A 20,097-nucleotide genomic window follows, 5' to 3' on the forward strand; every position below is an offset into this window, starting at 1 on the left:
TATTTTGCAATATTTATTTCTCTGTAACACTTATTATTTTGTAGTCTTTATCTATCTCTAAAATGTATTTTTGTAGTGGGACCTAAGTTACTGTTTACTGTTTTTTGTTTTGTAATCTCTATCTATCTCTAAAATGTATTTTTTTGTAGTGGGACCTAAGTTACTGTTTACTGTTTTTTGTTTTGTAATCTCTATCTATCTCTAAAATGTATTTTTTTGTAGTGGGACCTAAGTTACTGTTTACTGTTTTTGTTTTGTTTTGTGTGTTACCATAAATCTGGCCAAAAGCTTGTAAAATTGACACATTCCATATCCTGTGATAGTGTCACAGCATGGATCACCGGAACAAGAGATAAATAAATAAATAAATAAAACTCAGAAGCCTGGAGTTGATTATGAAGAGGCCTTTCTCCTTTGGTAAGGCATTCGACACTTAGACTTATAATAGATTTATCCATTGAACAAGATCTGAACATTACACATCTTGATGTTAAAGACTGCTTTTTGAAGAGGATATTTTCCTACAACTACCCAAAGAATTAAATCTTTGTAATGATAAAAGAAAAATTTTGAGGTTAAAATGGGCTATGTATGGTTTAAAGGAATCATCCAGAGTGTGGAATCAAAGAGTAAATGATGTCTTAAGTTGTCTAGGTTATAAAAGACCTAATTTAGAATCTTGCTTGTTTATAAAACATAAAGATAAATGCTTAGCTTTGTATTTTAATGACTTTTATATTTCTTCAAATGACTTGTGAGTCTGAATTTTTGAAAAATAAATTAAATTGAGCATTCAGAGTAAAGGATTAAGGAATGGCTAAAAATTGTGTTGGGATGGAAATAAAATATGATAAAGCTAATGGAGTATTTGCTGTACGTCAAGAGAACTATACTGATCAATTACAGAAAAGGTTCAATATGACAGACTGTAAAACTGTGAAGACTTATATTGAAACCATTTGTTTTTCTAAATAAAAAAAACTAAAACTGATGATGTACCTTATCAAGCCCTAATAGGTAGCTTAATGTATTTATCAGTACGTACAAGACCTGATATCTCTTTAGTGTGAGCTACTTAAGCCAGGTCAGTAATTCTTATACTAAAAAACGTTGGATATGTGCTAAGTGAATTTTGAAATATCTGAAAGAAACTAAGAAATATGTTCTAAAGTTTAGGAAAGGAGATTTAGAATTATGAGGTTATTTAGATGCAGACTGGGCAAATTGTTCTTTAGATAGAAAATCATAGACTGGTTTTATTTTTAAGCTATGTGGTTCTGTAGTGTGATGTCAGAGCACTAAGCAAAAGACTGTAGCTCCTTCTAGCATGGAGATTGAGTATATGGCTCTTTCTGAAGCTTGTCAGGAAGCCATTTATTTAAGGAACTTGTTACATGAACTGATAAGCTATAATAAGTGTGTCATATTGTTAAAAGATAATCAGAGTGCTCTGAATTTGTGTGCTGATCCTTCAAATCATAAAAAGTCGAAGCACATCGATGTTCAACATCATTATATAAGGGGCATTCAAAAAGAAACAAGCCAGAGCCATAATTACAGAAACCAGTACCTGTATGTTAGAAGTATTGACCCTGGCTGTTGAGACACTTGTCCCACTGTGACACAAGGCGGTGAATGGCTGTCTCATAAAATTTCCAGGGCTACACCGTTAACCAGTTCCGCACATACAGCTGGACGTCATCATCTGAGGTGAATTGATTGCCCTCTATAAGGAGACCAAAATGGCATAGTCACAGGGAGAGAGGTCCGGACTGTGTGGAGGGTGGCCAAGAACCTCCCATTTGAATTTCTGCAGCAGTGCCGTGACTGTGTTGGCCATATGAGGCTTTGCATTGTCGTGGAGCAGAATGATTACACGAGTGAGATTGCCTGGTTGTTCTGATTTGATCACTTGGCAAAGGGTGGTCAAGGTTTGCGATTAACGCTTGGCATTCACTGTTGTCCCCTGCTGCAGAAAGTGAATCAGATGGGGGCCATCTTGGTCAAAGAAGAACTTCAGCATAATCGTTCTGCTTCATCTTGGATGGTGATGTCTAGCTGTACATGCGGAAATGGTTAAAACTGCTGCCCCAGAAATTTTATGAGACAGCCATTCACCACCTTGATTGGGACAAGTGTCTCTACAGCCAGGGTCAATACTTTCAACATACAGGTTTCTGTAATTATGCCTCTGGCTCATTTCTATTTGAATGCCCCTTATATAAGGGAAGCTGTGTCCAATAAAGTTGTAAAAAGTCTTTACATACAAACAGCTGCCTGCAGACATAATGACAAAAGGATTGTGAAAAGAAAAACATTGTGATTTTCTGAACGGTATGGAGCTAGTTTTTTTTTTCTTTAGTTAAAACGAGATAAAATCCGTCGCAATGTTTATACACAGACGTTAGCGACCTTGCACTTGCCACAGTTTTTTCACATCGTTTTGGTTAAGCTGGCCAAACCCGTTTAAAAGATATCGATATGTTGTAAGCTATGTGTGTATTATCTTTGACTGTTTTTTTTTATCTTAGTTTCTACATGCGGTAATGTTCAGTTCTGGTACGTCTATATTGATTGTGTGTGTGCTAACACATAGTAAAGTGTACCAGTGTGAAATGCTATAATAAGTCACCGAATGTGTATATGTTTTCATGTTCTCAATAGCCACGAAACCTAAACAGTTTTGATCTTGTGATGATTTCTTGTGGTTTTTTACTTTAGTCTCACAGCAATAATATTATCCAGGTCGAACCATGACTCGTTTTTTTACACTGAACACATAAAAGACTCATTCCTTGATTTTCACATAAGCTTTTTTTTTAAAAAAAAAAAAAAAAAAACGCTGCTTGTCTGAACTTAACAACAACTTTTAGAGGCACAAAAATCTTGCAAGAACAGTTGCTGTGGCTGTCAAAAACAGCTTGTGTTTACACATGAACTAATGCGTGGGTGCAGTTACTCTGCCTAATCTGCAAGTATCACACTTTCGTCGAATACAGGCTGCAATATAGCTGTTACAATGCCCAGTGCGTTGTCTCTGGACAAAGCCCCGAGTGGACAGCAGCCTGTCCCGCAATCTTTAGAAGGCGGCTGCAGCAGCCGATGACCTCAATTTGCCGAAGTCCACATTTTTCGATGTTGCTCCACCTGGAGTAGTCTGAACAACCATAGTACGCCAGTGCTAGTGTTGTTGCATTTGTCTGCCGATCTCATGTGTTGTAGTTCCAGAAAAATGCCTCACTACACGAACTGGGAGCTTCGCCTCTGACATCATGCAGCACTTACCTATCAGCTGGTCGTCCCATCTGTATTTTTCCAGGGGAACCTTAAAAAAAAAAAAGTTCTACCCAGCTGTTTCCACGCTGGTGGCCAGAAGTTCCTCCCACCATTCTGCCCTGCACATGCTTCTCTTTGTATTGTGTTTCTTACAAGTGCAGCCAGGAAGCTACTGGGATGGGATACATGGAAGTCAGTTTCTTTTCAGGAATGTCTGCTCTGTGCTAAGACAGCCCCAGATCTATGATAATCCTGTATCGGCGGGACATAAACTTGATAGTTCCCCCCCCCCCCCCTCCGCATTTGAGACACGATGTCAAAAACTAAAAAAATCGATTTTTCAAAAATGTGTTCATTTTGTAGCACACATCTTTCTGAAGAGTTTGATATATTAAACATATACGCTCGAGGAAATGTAAGAGATTTTATTTGGTGTTAAGAGTGACAAAGTGCCGTGCCAAGCTTCTTCACTCAGAATTCTTCCATTGCATGTCACTGTCGTTCGCTTTGTGGAATTCGAACAAATATATTTTGTAGCGGAAGCCATCAAACCTATATTCAGGACAGTGGAAGTTAAAATGTCGTGTGGGGCCTCTCCTGCTGCCAGTCAGGCAGTTTGACACCATACCCGCCCTTAAAAAAGCTCACAACTAATATAGGGTGGGATTATTTGTTATCGGGAGAACTAGAAATCTTCAGAAAATTTGCACTCTTTATTGCCTGTTAAATAATAACTTTTTCTTTCGTGTTACATAAAATTAAATATAGGAAACATAAAACCAGTAAAGACAAGAGACAAGCAAGACAGTACAAATTTCTTCAATCCTTAGGTCCCAGCATTTTTTTCTCTCTAATCTTGCTACAGCTGTGCATGGCGTGTTTTCCTTTCTGTGAAATAATATGTTACCTCATCAAAGTTCGTCTAACATGTTGCTACATGGAAAATCAAAATGTCGTTGTGTAATGTTGAAAAATCTGTTAATACGAATAGTACCCAACTTTCTCGATTTGATTACGTCAATTTTGTCACTCCTAGATAAAACGAAATAGGCCTTTCTAATATTGCAACAATTATAATTCGCGCCAAACAAGCGAGACTGTTTTGTCACAAATGGTCATTCTTATGTACTTCATTTACATAAATAACGCGACAGAACATAATGCACGAAGTACCAATATCAAATCCCTATTAGGCGTACTATAAGCAAAAAGTTTTATATTACGAAATAGTTACACATTTCATTCATACGCTCCAGCTTCTCAAGCATGAGATCGAAAAGATGCAGCACGAAATTTTTATACAAATTTGGAACCGTCATATTCTCCCATATAATTTATGTGACGCCCCATTTCTTCTCCTTCCTCATTCAACAAAACAATCATGTCATCACTAATTCTGTAACTGTTCCTGCCATTGTCAGAACTTATTCACTGGTTAACTTCACTAACGCTTCCAGAATCACCAGTTCAGTTATCCCACGCTTATTCTCTAGTTAGGCGTTATTACAGGCTCAGACAACGCGTTTTCCGCGGTATTCCCGAAATAGAACTTTAGTGGCTGCTAACCGGTGATTGTATAACTGACCCTTAGTAGTGTAGCGTTTTGGCAAAACTTTTCTGCCAAAATTTCATTTTCTTGGATACTCCGAGAAGATAATACGTCATCTTTCACACCTGTTATTCCTGTTAGTCGTTTATTTCGACTATGGTAAACTGAATCTATGGATTTCGCTAATAAATATAACAATGCTGATCATTTGCACACCCATCCAGCCACATAACCAAACAGCAATTGGTATTCACCCATTCAGGTTTATTCGGCACAGCTCATACAGCCCCACCCCATTTGTCTGCAGGAAAGTTTTTTTATTTCTTGATGCGATGGGGATTTCTCTGCCAAGGACATCACGTACACTATGCACACATTCAAAATTCAGCTTGTCAGTCGTTCAGAAATTCGTTTAATAATACGAATAATCCATAGACCAACGTGCACTGGATACTAGGCACTTTGTGAAACAAGTTTTTTTTCTTCAAGAATTTGGCGCCCCCTGAAATTGCTGCATGGAGCAGATACCTGGTTGCCTCCCCTCCTCAGATCCGGGCTTGTGCTAAGATCGTAAAAATTGCTGGAGAGTTCTGCCTTCCGTCTCCACCTTCTTTTGATGGAATCGCTCCAGACACATGAGAATAGCTTTAGTTTCCGGCAGCCCAAGAGCACTCTGTATCTCAGAACTTAAACTGTCGGTTGCAAATGTCTTCTCCCTCTACACCTTTCAGCGACCCTCTGCCTGTTAGAAAGCAGGGCAGTTTGGGGCCCTGATACCTATCTCCTCCACTGCTGCCTCTGCTAAAAGGTCATAAATCTTATTTCTGTCGCCGACGAGGTGAAACAGCCGTTCAGCCCAAGGCTGCTTCCCAGCAAAAGAGACTACAACCAAACTAAAATACCTTCACACATAAATCAAACCCAGAATTCAACTATCGTCAAGTTGTTTAACATGCATCTAATTGTGCAGCACATTTAATTACAGAATTACTGGTGCACTACTAACATCTTTCAACCCAACTGGGGTCTTTAAAGTGAACTGAAGAAACAAGTCTAAATGGCTTGCTACACTTCAAAGACAGATTTTAGACCATAGGGTCCTGACCACTCTCAGTGTGAAGGGTGTTCGTCTGTTGCTGTGGCAAAGACGATCTTCAGATCTCTGACTCATCGAAAATATCTTCTTACAGTTGCCAAAGGCTCAGTATGGCATCGCCCACCAGCCACTACTATTGATCTACTGTGGCAATAGAGTTGCAGCAGCATGGAATGAGGTGCCATTATCCGCCACCCTAGCTCAGCTAGAGTCAGTACGCAATTGGATTGGAGTTGTTGTTGCCACCAGAAATGGAAGAGGTTTAGCACCATGTACACTTACAAATCAACTACAAATTTAATTATGCAGCCTTGCTATTATATTGCTTATTGCACAAAAAGTAAAACTATCTACCTTTCCTGGTGCTGCAATTTCCATGGCTTATAGCATACAAGGGCCAGTAAAACGTATTCTTTGTCATGAGTTTTATTGTGATTCATGGAGTATCGACACATGTGACACTGCTTCCTTACTAATCTCTCTAAACCATAATCTACCTTTCTTCCTATCTTTCGTTTTGCATCTCCATGACAATGACATATGAAGGCCGTTCAATAAATAACGTTCCATCATTTAATTTCCCTATGTAAGAATTAGAATTTGGTGACAATATCAATCAATGTTACTCTTGCGTGTAGTGTTTTTCTACATAGCCTCGATCACAATGTATGATCTTACACTAGCGTTGTTTAATAACATCCATTCCCTTTTAGTGAAAGCTTTTTATCTGTGCCACGTTTTTTGCCGCATGAACTATGCTGCCATCATCTTTGGAGTTTGTGCCAGGTAGAGAACACTAAAGTGGGCCAATCAGATGGATGCCTGAAGGCACCAGGTCTGGGCTATACGGTGGATGAGGCAATGATGTCCAACCCAGTTACCTGGCGATGAGTTCAAGAATCTGAGATTGGCATGTGTGCATGCAATGTCATGTTGGATCAAGACTTCTATCGGACTCTCATCAGACCGAACATAACGAAAGAGGTTCTTGACTTCATTCAGAGTCTTCACATGTGCCACTGAGTTAATGACTGACCCTTTTGGCAACACATCCATGAGAATGACAACATCTCTGTTCCAAAACGCTGCCATCATGCCAGCAGAAGACGCTGCTTCAATTTCTTGTTTTTTGGCTGTTGTAGGTAGCGCCACTCCTTTGAATGCTTTTTGTTTCTGGCTCAAAGGGATGCACGCTGTTTTTGTCACCTATAGCAACGCATGTATGGAAGTGAAAAATGGACAATAAATAGTTTGGACAAGAAGAGAATAGAAGCTTTCGAAATGTGGTGCTACAGGAGAATGCTGAAGATGGGTAGATCACATAACTAATGAGGAGGTACTGAATAGGATTGGGGAGAAGAGTAGTTTGTGGCACAACTTGACTAGAAGAAGAGATCGGTTGGTAGGACATGTTCTGAGGCACCAAGGGAACACCAGTTTAGTATTAGAGGGCAGCGTGGAGGGTAAAAATCGTAGAGGGAGACCAAGAGACGAATACACTAAGCAGATTCAGAAGGATGTAGGTTGCAGTAGGTACTGGGAGATGAAGAAGCTTGCACAGGATAGAGTAGCATGGAGAGCTGCATCAAACCAGTCTCAGGACTGAAGACCATAACAACAACAACAACAACAACGACGACCCATGACAGTAAGGCCTGTCCCTGGCGCCAAATTGCTTCAGCAATTCAGATGAAATCAGTGGTTCTGTCCGAATCTTGTAGTTTATTGTTGGCTCCTGTGGAGCTCATCTTGAACACACCTTTCAATATCCAGCAGTGGCAATCACTGCACAAGCGCTTCCAATTCTCACCGACGCTTTCGGACCAATTGTGATGCGCCTGTTTGCGCGAAAGATATCATCTGCACGATTCACCAAGTCGGGAACAGTGGCTGCAGCCGATCATGCAGCTCAGTTCCTGCATATACGAACACTTTAACTTTCTTTACCCATCACTCAACAGTTCTATCAACACCGCCAGAACCGCACACTGAACACAATTGTTTATGGATGTTCACTACGAATTCTTCTCCCCCAACCATGCATTCAACTGCAGCACATTACTAGTAACGTGTGTCTTTTGTAGGTGACAATTTGAGTTTCACTAAGGCTCTGGTATCAGTCCAAACTTCACACACGTGTAGCACAAAGAAATATGGAGCACGTTTCCTTATATATACTGTAAGACAAAAAAAAAAAAAAAAAAAAAATCTGACCTATTACGAAGGAGTTATGAAAATCGGTCACAAATTGATATTGATACAGGTATGAAAGTAAAATGTCAAATTGTAAAATTTGATGGCCAATAGATGAATATATGACGCTAGAGCGCAGTTTAACCAAGCATCTGGCAAGAATAGTAAAAAGAGACATGACGACACCAGGGTACAAAGCCTTTTGAATTGCACTTCGTGTTCTCAATTGGACAGTAACTATGCCTCGCATGCAGGCGCGTGAGCAATATATGCACGTGTCAGCATATGAGAGAGGTCTTGTAGTTGGGCTGAAAGAATCCAGTAGGAGTAATCGGTGAATCGCACAATATGTGAATAGGAGCAAAGCCACTATTCGGTGATGTTGGCCAGAATGGATGAACTACGGCTGAACATAGTGTCACGAAGAAACCGGTCGACCTAGAGTGATCACAGAACGTCAGGACTGAGCAATCGCCAGAGAGGCAATCAGAGCCCCGGATTCATCATTATCGTCAATCCGGTGTGTAAGTGCTGCTTCAGTGATCACAAGAAATATTAACAAGTGGCTGACCAAAAGATGGTTGAGCTCATGTCGTCCGTTTCCCCGACAACCATTTCCTCTCTACACACCAACAAGCCCGTTTACAGTGGTGTCGGGCACATTCAGCCTGGAATCTCACTTACTCGACTGGAATTGCCTCCAGTGATGAGCCCACTTTGAACTGAGCTCCTATGATGTAGCGAAGACGTGCCTGGAGAAGCCTGGGACAGTGGTGGGATACAAGGCTGACTGTCGCCTGTCGTAGAGTCCGACAACCAGGTGTGACAGTCTAGGGTGTGCCATTTCTTTTGATAGCAGGACCCCTTTGGTTGCCATCTGCGGCACCCTTACAGCAGAGTAATGTATCAACGATGTTCTATGCCTCGTTTTGTTGCCCTTCAGGGCAATCCATCCTGGGGATTGATAATAGCCATTCACACACGGTGAGACATTTTACTGCTTACTTCATGCTTGGCAAACCCTATCTTGGCCAGAAAGTTAGCTGGATCTCTCCAATTCAGGACGTCTGGGACCTTCCAACCAGTTCAGGGTTTGCAGGATCTGACAAGACAGTTGGGCAGAATTTAACACAATATTCCCCAAAAAGACACCCAATCAATGCCTAACCGAATAACTGCTTGCACAAGGGCTGGAAGTGGGCAAGTGCATTATTGACTTGCTCAGTTTGTGAAGGCGTTCCTCTTGAACAAATCATCCAGTTTTTCTGAAATTATAATCATTTGTTCGTCTGCACATGTACATCATATCCATCGATTTCCGTCCAATTCGGATAATTCCTTGGTGGTGCATCGTTTTTTTTAATACGAAGTATGTTAATGGCTGTGTAAAAAATAGGGCATTATACACTAAAGCGCCAAAGAAACTGGTATAGTCATGCCTATTCAAATACAGAGATATCTAAACAATCGGAATACGGCGCTGCGGTCGACAACGCCTATATAAGACAGTTGTTACATTGGTTACTGCTGCTACAATGGCAGGTTATCAAGATTTAAGTGAGTTTGAATGTGGTGATATAGTCGGCGTACGAGTGATGGGACACAGCATCTCTGAGGTAGCAATGAAGTGGGATTTTTCCTGTACAACCATTTCACTAGTGTACCATGAATATCAGGAATCTGGTAAGACATGGACTCTCCAACATCACTGCGGCTCGAAAAAGATCGGGGCAGAATGGGACCAACGACGACTGGAGAGAATTGTTCGAGGTGACAGAAGTGCAACCCTTCCACAAATTGCTGCAAATTTCAATGTTGGGCCATCAAAAAGAGTGAGCATGTGAACCATTCAACGAAACATCATCGATGTGGGCTTTTGGAGCCGAAGGCCCACTCGTGCACCCTTGATGACTGCATGACACAAAGCTTTACACCTCGCCTGGGCCTGTCAACATCGACATTGGAATGTTGATGACTGGAAACATGTTCAGTGGTCGGACGAGTCTCGTTTCAAATTGTATCGAGCAGATGAACGTGTACGGGTATGCAGACAATCTCTGAATCCATGGATCCTGCATGTCAGCAGAAGACTGGTCCAGCTGGTGGAGGCTCTGTAATGGCGTGGGGCGTGTGCAGTTGGAGTTATTCGGGACCCCTGATACGTCTAACTACGACACTGACAGGTGACATGTACATAAGCTTCCTGTTTGATCACCTGCATCAATTCATCTCCATTGTGCATTCCGACGGACTTGGACAATTCCAGCAGGACAATGCGACACCCCACACGTGCAGAACTACTACAGAGTGGTTCCAGAAACACTCTTCTGAGTTTAAACACTTCTGCTGGCCACCAAACTACCCAGACATAACATTATTGGGCGTATCTTTTGATGCCTTGCAGCCTGCTGTTCTCCACACCCTTGTAGTGTTACGGATTTATAGACTGCCCTGCACGATTCATAATGTGAATTGCCTCCTGCACAACTTCAGACATTAGCCGAATTCATGCCACATCGTGTTGTGGCACTTCTGCATGCTCGCGGTGGCCCTACACTATATTAGGCAGGTGTACAGGTTTCTTTGGCTCTTCAGTGTACATTGGACGGCTCTGGTATTGCGAAAATTACTACAAGAAGTATTGGCACAATGATTGCCATCATGTGATCACTGCTTTTCTTTTTAACGAGTATGGTGGTGAACCTAGAGGCTAGCACTTACGTTGGCATTAGCGGTGCCGCAGAGACTGCGAACGACGCTCGCTCGCCACCGACGCCGGTTTCTCCCTCACGTACGACTGGCGGGTGGATGAGCGCCCCAGGTCGCGGCTCCCCTCCAGACTGACCTCCGTGATGCTGCCGAGAGCTGCAAACCCAGCCAACACCTTCTAACATACAGGCCTCCCAGCCAAGACGAGTAGGCCATGTGACGTCACTTTCACTAGGCCAGTGGTGGAAAGACAGATTTTGCTACAACTAGCGCTGCTGGTGGCCAAAACTGGATCTAATAGCCATACCAACTATGCAACAAAAGGCACCGGTAGAATACATTGTTCGTTTACTTGAAAATGAGTATATGAAGCACTGCAAGAAAAAGTAGCACCGTTTACAAAGCAATATGCGATAAGAAATCTGCACCGTGAGATGCTGTGCTTAATTTGTATGGATTTACCTTTATAAGCAATTCGAAATTCTGTGTTTATGTTGGCTAACCTACCCGGGGAACAAAACTTGTGTTCTGTTTACTTTCAAAGTATAGTGGTTAATTCGTCGAAATTACATCTCCGTTTAACTCTGAGATTTGATTTAATCGTTCGAAATGGTGTATAAGTGTTGTGTTCCACGTTGTAGAGGAAATTACGAAAATAAGCCACGAGTAGCGGTGTTTTCTTTTCCTAAAAGCACTGAACTGCAGCAGAAATGGATATCTGCAATACATCGTGAAAATTTCCAGGTTACACAGAATTCGAAGGTAAGCTCAGGTTCTTTACAATTCAGTTAGATTGTCTGAGGGTGTGTGTTCTTTAATTTAGAGAGCGGGGGCAACTAATCACATATTTAAGTAGCACGCTCTTTAGATGTTCATTAACAGCTGAATTCGATTGACTTGATGCCCTTCTCTAGAAGATCAACTGCATTACATACATTACTGAGTCACTGGAAAACTGTGATTTACTTATGCAAGAATAGCTTTAGCCTTTTAACCTGAAATACCGAGTGAACAATAATCGATTTGATCTGAAGATAACTGACACTAATCCCATGTGTTAGCATTAGTACCCCCTCGGGATTATTACATGTAGCTGATAAAAGATTTTCTCATTATTTCAAGGTCTGCGAGATCCACTTCACTGAAGACCTCATTCTGAAACACAGTGAATATTTTGACAGTTCCACAGGGAAGAAATATTCTGTGCCACTTCCAAAACCTCGCCTTAAAACAGGAGCCATACCATCCATTCTGCCTAACTGTCCGAAGTATCTTTCGTCAGCTTCTTGTTCGAGGGAAAGTGGAGATGAGGGACGAAAGCGTCTGGAAAATAGAGACTTAGAAATAGCTATTGCAGCGAGTGTAGCAACTCATGCTCAGTATGAACAGGAAAGACATTTTGTGGACTTTAACGGTTTTGTTAAGTGTTTAGAGGGTATCAAGCTGCCTAATGACTGGCATCTGATAAAGTCAGAAAGTTCAATAACTTTTGTTCTAATAGACGTCAAAGGTATTCCTACACTTTTGTGTTCTGTTGAGGTGACTACTGACCTGAGCATGTATTTATATGAGGGTAAAAGTGTAATCTCAAAACTTGGTACAAGAAAGTTCCCTTTAACTATAAACCATTTAAATGACTTAATTAAATGAGACAGGTATTTGAAATTGAATCCAAGCTAAGAATTCAGACTCTGCTTTCCTTGAAAATTTCATCCTCTGCTCTTGGTGAAGTTGGCATGGATTTAGATTCTTTTGAAAGTGATTGTGTAGATGAAATTACCTTACCACCACCATCAAACTTTCAGAGCATAATGGATTTCAGTGAAGAACAAGTTCAGTCTGTTCAGGAATACTTGCCTGTTTTCACATACTTGTCAGGATACTGTGCCAGAGCTGTTCTTAAGAAGCTGAGGTGTGAAACATGTAAAACGTACTTAGTGCTTGATAAAACATTATCAGTAATAGAAAGTGATGAAAGCTATGGACTTCTAAGAAACATATATAGAGGTGGATTGTATTGCCCTAATAATGAGGTCATTAATGCTGTTATTTTCACTTATTTGATTGTTAAAAACTTGGTGTCTGGAGAACATGAGCTTTCCTTCATGAGATGTACATCCCAGAGAAATCTAGTTATAAGATTAGCTGTTGATGTAATTAAAAGGGAAGACTTTTTCCTAAGGGAATTTTCTTGTAGTCAGGTAGATCACACTCATGACAAAATTCTTCAGTCTGTAGTAAAAGTAGCATGTAATATATTTCTCAATAATTATGTTAAAAAAATTAATGACAGCCATATTGGCAGTAAAATGAAAAAGAGAAAACTGTCAACTGTAAAGTAGTTTAGAATAAATTTTGTGACAGGTTAACAAACATTTACATTTGTCATTCTCTCCTAATTCCTACTTTTCTCTACTTGATGTGTGTAGCTGCATTGCTTAAAATGAATGTGCATAAAATTAGGCCTATATTCTATTTACAATGATGTCATATCATTATGAAGAATATTCTGTTAAATATTTGAGAGTTTTGATGAGAGAGACAGACAAAGGTGTCAAACTTACAAAATCCCTGATTTTGCTTTGTGGGTTAAAGGTTAGAGTAGATTCAGTTTTTGTACTGTAGACTCAAAGATGATATGAGTCTCATGGGTGTGGGACATGTCAGAAGATATAACGTAAAAACATAGGACACTTTAATATAATACTCACTTCCCTGATCATTTTGCCAGTAGATTGTCAAGATATCCAGATACTTAACAATAAACTGAAACTGCTAATATCTACAGAATGCTACGGCCGCAGGTTCGAATACTGCCTCAGGCATGGATGTGTGTGATGTCCTTAGGTTAGTTAGGTTTAAATAGTTCTAAGTTGTAGGGGACTGATGACTTCAGAAGTTAAGTCCCATAGTGCTCAGAGCCATTTGAATCATTTTCTACAGAATGTACACAGTCAGAACGAAACATAATTATACACTTTTACTAAATATCTCATACACAAATTACCTAATCTTGACTGTTGTGGCCAAGTGCTGTCAGAGCTTAAATCTAACAGACATTTTTACTTCAGCTGTTCTAACAGTCCCTGTTAAAAAATTCATCTATAGAGTACAAAAGGAGTTACCTACCAAGAAGCTTTTCAACCTGTGCTTTATCTTAAATCAAGTTTTTAATGGTTGCTGGTAATGTATTGAAAATGTGTATTCCTGAATATTGGACCAAGGTAAGTGATTTTAGGTCTTTATGTAGATTGTTCTTATTCCTAGTATTGGTACTATGTATTGAGCTATTGGTTGGAAGTAGAGACATATTGTTTGCAACAGATTGCATTAAGGAATAAATATACTGGGAAGCAGTGGTTAAAATAACCAGTTCTTTGAGTAGGTTTATACATTATGTTCTTGAATGTACACCACAAATGAGTTATTTCACGCTTTTGCATTGGCTAAAGGAGCGTTTGTAATTAAACTTCTCACTGTGACAATATCTCCAATATCTATGCGATCATTGATGAGCCATTCATGCCGCAGTGAATTACATTTTTGCCCCAGTAATAAACTTATGATCACTACAATAATTTCGTCATGCTGTCTGTTAACTGTTACGAAGTATCTCCGTTAGTGTCTAGGTTTCTGTAGCGACGTTTTTCTTAACAAGTAAGTCAGATTTTGCATACGATTTTAAACACAACAGAAGGAGATCACACTGTGTTGTGATCAGTGTGCCACATTGCGCGCGATATCATACAAGGGCGGCACAATTTCTCTGTAAAGGGCAAATTTAACGATCAGTGAATTTGCTATGGTTTCACGAAAGAAATACACGTTCATCGGCTATAGCGCACAAGCTGTCTTGCAGCGGCAGATGTTTAGCCTAGCGCTGATGACGTCATAGTTCCGCCGTGAGGCCTGTGTATCATAAGGTGTTGACCCAGCCCGCAACTGCGTCACCGTCCACAGTCTACAGAGGTGCGTCCACACGACGCCTCTCTCCTCTCCCACCAGTGCAGGGGTATTAGAACGGAAACGCGTGTGCAAAAAGTAGTAAACATGGTCTACTATATGCAAGTGCGCTATCATATCCATATGTTGCCTCACTGTGCGTGCAGACGGTTTTACATACATCATTTTCCTCGGCAATGTGTGCTGCGTTATTGTGCTGAAAGGCGACAGAAAACACAATGCCGACTACCGGTCAAAACAGTGCCTAACAAGGGGAGGCCACTGCCTTGGGATCACGGATTTACTTCAGGCTGTGTACACATTTAGTAGGACATTAAAAAAACGTAATGTGCAAATAGCAAGTTGCAACACTCTGGAAATTCCGAGAAAGTCGCAAGATAAGTTTACATAACTGATGTATCTGTGGTTAGGTGCTGGACATTAGAGTTCATGGTGGTTGAGTGCTTAGCTTTCGAGTTCATAATACGACCTTTCTTTTTGTAATGCAAGTATAAATTCTGTCATATTCAAAAATTTTGCACCTACACCATTAGTTCTTGCTACATTAGCAATATGTCACCACTACGCTGGTTGACTGCCAAACGAGGCCTGCCTCTGTGTCTGCAGCTCGAAGTGTCGAGGTGCAAAGTAGTTCCAGGTGCATTACCGAACTGCACATATAAGGGATTTCGCAAATCATGACAGGCATTCATTTTCAGGAAAACTCTATACGTTTCCTCATTTACTTGTCGATAGCTACAAATATGTTTGTTCTAATAATTAAATTTAATTAAAATAGTAAGTAATCAAATAGCATGAAATTCAACTTCACGCAAATACACATGGTATTTTTTTAATTATATTACCTCTCAAATGCCTTATAAATTACATTATATGACCACTCATGAAAAAATTATAGATTAAAAATTAAGTCTCAGCAGATGTCGAACCGTCGCTCCTTTCACGTTCGAACGCTAACCACCTCAACATCATGAACTCTAACATACAATGCCTAGGCACAGACACATCAGTTAAATAATAGACACATAACCATGTGCACTGCACCTTGCACTAGAGGAAGTACAATATTTAGAACATGCAGGTAGTGGTGAGGAATTCTGGACAGACTGCAGATTAGTAAAAACTGTGCAGGATTTTCAGACACCACATACAGAAGACTTACAATCTTTTTAGGGTCTATCAAATTACTATAGAAAGTTTGTATCAAAATATGCAGAGACAGCTCTCACTGAAGTTTCACTGGCCGTCGGAACGTGAAGATGAATTCAGTAAATTGAAACAGCTATTGGCAACTGGTCTGAACAATACCCTAGATACCTTGACAAGCTCACAGATTCACATAACTGGCGTATTATGACAGAACGTTCCTTCCAACATATTCAGCAATAGCACAGCACACGCCAACACAGTGTCATTGTTAACAGAAATTTTTTCCTTGGAAGCCATCTTGGTGCTGATCCTCAGTTGTGCCATAATTACACCCTATGTCTGTCAATGGCAGAGAGCCATCCACCCACATGAAATTGCGTTCCATTACATACCAATCCAGTTGGTCATCCCTGAGGTCTGAACGGTTGTGTACTGCCCAACATGCACCATATGCTAGAGTGGACAGTCAGTGTATAAGGTGTAAATACGAATGTAAGAGAGTAAGAACGCAGTGCTACTATGTCATTTTAGCCCGCCTGGTTAGCTGTGTGGTCTAACGCACTGCTTCCTGAGTGGGAAGGCTTGTTGGTCCCCAGCACAAACCCCCCGGCGGATTAGTGTCAAGGTCTGGTGTGCCAGCCAGCCTGTGGATGGATTTATGGAGGTTTCCCATCTGCCCATCTGCTTCAGCAAATGTGGGCTGGTTCCCCTTATCCCACCTCAGTTACACTATGTCAGTGATTGCTGTGCAAATACTGTCTCCAGGTATGCGTACACCATAATTACTCTACCACGCAAACATGCAAACATTGGGGTTACACTTTTGTGGAATGAGATGTTCCCAGTGGGGGGGGGGGGGGGGGAGGGGGAGGTCCACTGGAGGCTGAACCGCACAATAATCCTAGGTTCGATGTGGGTTGGCGATGGAATGAGTGGACTGCTGTAGTCTGTTGTGGGGTTGTGTACCACTGAGGGCTAGGGCGGGGACAAAGCCTCTGCATCGTTTATAGGTCCCCAGTTCAATACATATGTACATACACACACATACATACATTTTATATTAAGTGCCTAAAAGGTTTAGCTGTGGGAATTAAATTAGGAAATGAGACACTTAAGGCAGTAGATGAATTTTGCTATTTAAGTGGCAAAATAAGTGGTGATGACTGAAGTAGAGAGGATATAAAATGTAGAATGGCAATGTAAGAAAAGCGTTTCTCAAAAAGAGAAATTTGTTAACATTGAGTATAGACTTAAGTGTTAGAAAGTCTTTTATGAAGGTATTTGTCTGGAGTGTAGCCGGGTATGGAAGTGAAACATGGACAATAAACAGTTTAGAAAACAAGAGAATAGAACCTTCTGGAATGTGGTGCTACAGAAGAATGCTGAAGATTAGATGGGCAGATCACGTAACTAATGAGGAGTTACTGAGTAGAACTGGGGAGACAAGAAATTTGTGGCACAAATTGATTAAAAGAAGGGGTCGATTGATAGAACACATTCTGAGTCATGAAGGGATCATCAGTTTAGTACTGGAGGGAACTGTGGGGGGTAAAAATCATGGAGAGAGATCATGAGATGAATACACTAAGCAGATTCAGAAGGATGTATGTTGCAGTAATTATTTGCAAATGAGGCTTGTACAGGATAGAGTACCACGGAGAGCTGCGTCAAACCAGTCCACAACAACAACAACAGGTTCAGCGGCAGTTTTACTCAGAGGACCAAATCCCCCTAAGGGGAGAGAAGTGTTGGAGCAACAACTGTAAGACATGACTTTACAAATCGTCGAGGTATGTGCAGATGGACCACCCACAAAGTCCTTCCGCTGGATGCTACAATACTGTTGGCACAATATGCTGCAATACTGCAGTCAGCTGAATGGCGGTCTAGGTTTTGACATGCTGTGGCACAATGCTGCACTTATGTAGTCACCTACATGACTGGAGGCTGATTCCTGTCATAACATAGCAGGCCAGGGTAACTAAGACTTCCAGCTGCAGGCAATGCCGAGATAGTCTCTGTGCTAGCTGTCAGTCCATTGTGGGACCAAGCAGCATCACTTTGCCTAGCAGCATCATCAGCTAGCTGCTGGTCTACAAGCAATGGCTAAAGATGATGCTTATGGCTCTTGATCTGATGCCACCAAGTGAAGATCTCCTCTAGGGTGCCCTTGTCTGAAACTGTGGTCACCCCCGAGGGTCCTCAGTTCTGAGGCCAGCACCTGCCCACCTCACCTGCTGTTCATGGCCGCCATCGCCTAAGCTCTCTGGCTGTCATGGATGCCTTCCTTGCGTCGGCACAGTCACCACTAGTTGCCTCTGAGGCAACACCCAGCTGCTTAGGTTACACACGTATTGCCGTGGTGCCAAGCATGCTGCTGAGATTCGTGCAACCTGCTGTCTGACTGATCACACAAACTACTGAGATGCCAACAAAAACTTCTGAACAGAAGTCTTGCAGAATTATTATCATCATCTCCATCATCATCATCGTTAGCGTTCTGCCATAAGGTAGGTTCCCACGTTGTAAGTCTCCATGCCCTCCTGTCTTCTACTATCCTTTTTCAGACGTGCTTGATTTCCACTTCTCTTTGTATTGTCTGTCGTCTTGTATCTCCTCCTGCCTCTCAAGCTTGTTCCATAAATTAGTCCTTCTAATGCGTGTGTTCATCTCAATGAATGTCTCACCCAGTTCTTCTTCCTTTCTCTTATGATCTGCAGCAATCTTCTTCTCTCACCAACCGTTTCGAAAACTCTTCCGTTATTCACTCTCTCCATTCACCATATCCTCTCCATTCTGCTTCACATCCACATCTCAAATGTTTCTAGTCTTTTTCATCCTCTCATATCAGTGTTCATGAAGTCCACATTGAAATTAAAAAACTTTCCAAGCAGAATAGAGGATGTTAATACTGTATGAGCTCTTCTGATTCTGTACTCGTCAAGCTACTGGTAGAGTGCAACCAACACATCGCACATACACCATTCTGAGGCAGAAGTGACTGCATTTCTGATGCCATTACACTACATAAATCATTAAGACAGTGAAATAAGAAATGTACATGAAAGTTACAAATCATAATTAAGTTACACACAATGTAAAACACTAACACTTGTATAAATATAGACATAATACGCGAAACATAACTAGACTAAGTATCACATTTACAAATTTTAAACCATTTCTTCCATGAATGAAACTCCTTTTTACAAACTTTTCATAAGAAATTCGTATAATCATACAAATTTATACCTCTAAGAATCTCTTCCTTCAATCAGACATCATGTGAATTACATAAATTAGATGGCAACCTCAATCAATCACACACAAATAAAACATATGACAGTTATGCTTTACTCTAACCTTTCATTTGCTATTCACCAAACACTTTAATGACATTTGAAACAGGACATCATAAAATATACAGGACAAAAACTTTATTCAAGACAATTTTTACCTAAGTGCCACTGTATATGCTAACTGAATGAGGTGATTTTGCCTTTTAGCCCCTTAAGTGAGCATCTAGTCGCAGTTTCTCACAGCTCGCCAAACATGCACTGTAACCAGCGCAGCTCTTGTCAACTGCTCTCTGGTATGTTCGTCGGCATGTGGTGCAACAATTATGCTTACGTTAGTCTCAGGATCAATTCTTACCATGCACCTCTGGTAGTGCACACAAAAGGAACCCAATCAGACAAAAACGTCGCACCCTATTTAGGAGTAATGTTGTTTCTTTGACACTTAGCCTAGGCGTTGCTGCTTGAAACTAAACACAGTAATTTGAGCGTTCAGTATCACTGTAGTGATCGTTTATGAAATCAGTATTGGCTACGACTTCATTCTATTGTTGCTACCAACATTTTCTGTAGTTCTGTTTCTACGGCTTTACTTGTGGCACTGGGTATAGGTGGCAAAAAAAAGGTTTGTTTAGTTTGAGATTTGTAAGCTGCTCTCTTAATATTACTTGACAACTTTCGACACTGGATTCATAGTTGAACAGCACATTGCATAATTTGTATTTCACATCACACCCTACTCCTTTAATACTGTGGATTTTCTTGACGATTTCTTCTTTGTTTTCGATGGGTTTGTATTCTGATATATTCATGTGCTTCGTCTCAAGATATTTATTCCGCAATTTCCAGATATTCTATCCTTTTCT

This window comes from Schistocerca piceifrons, chromosome 1, assembly GCF_021461385.2.
Source record: "Schistocerca piceifrons isolate TAMUIC-IGC-003096 chromosome 1, iqSchPice1.1, whole genome shotgun sequence".
Classification (NCBI taxonomy): Eukaryota; Metazoa; Arthropoda; class Insecta; order Orthoptera; family Acrididae; genus Schistocerca; species Schistocerca piceifrons.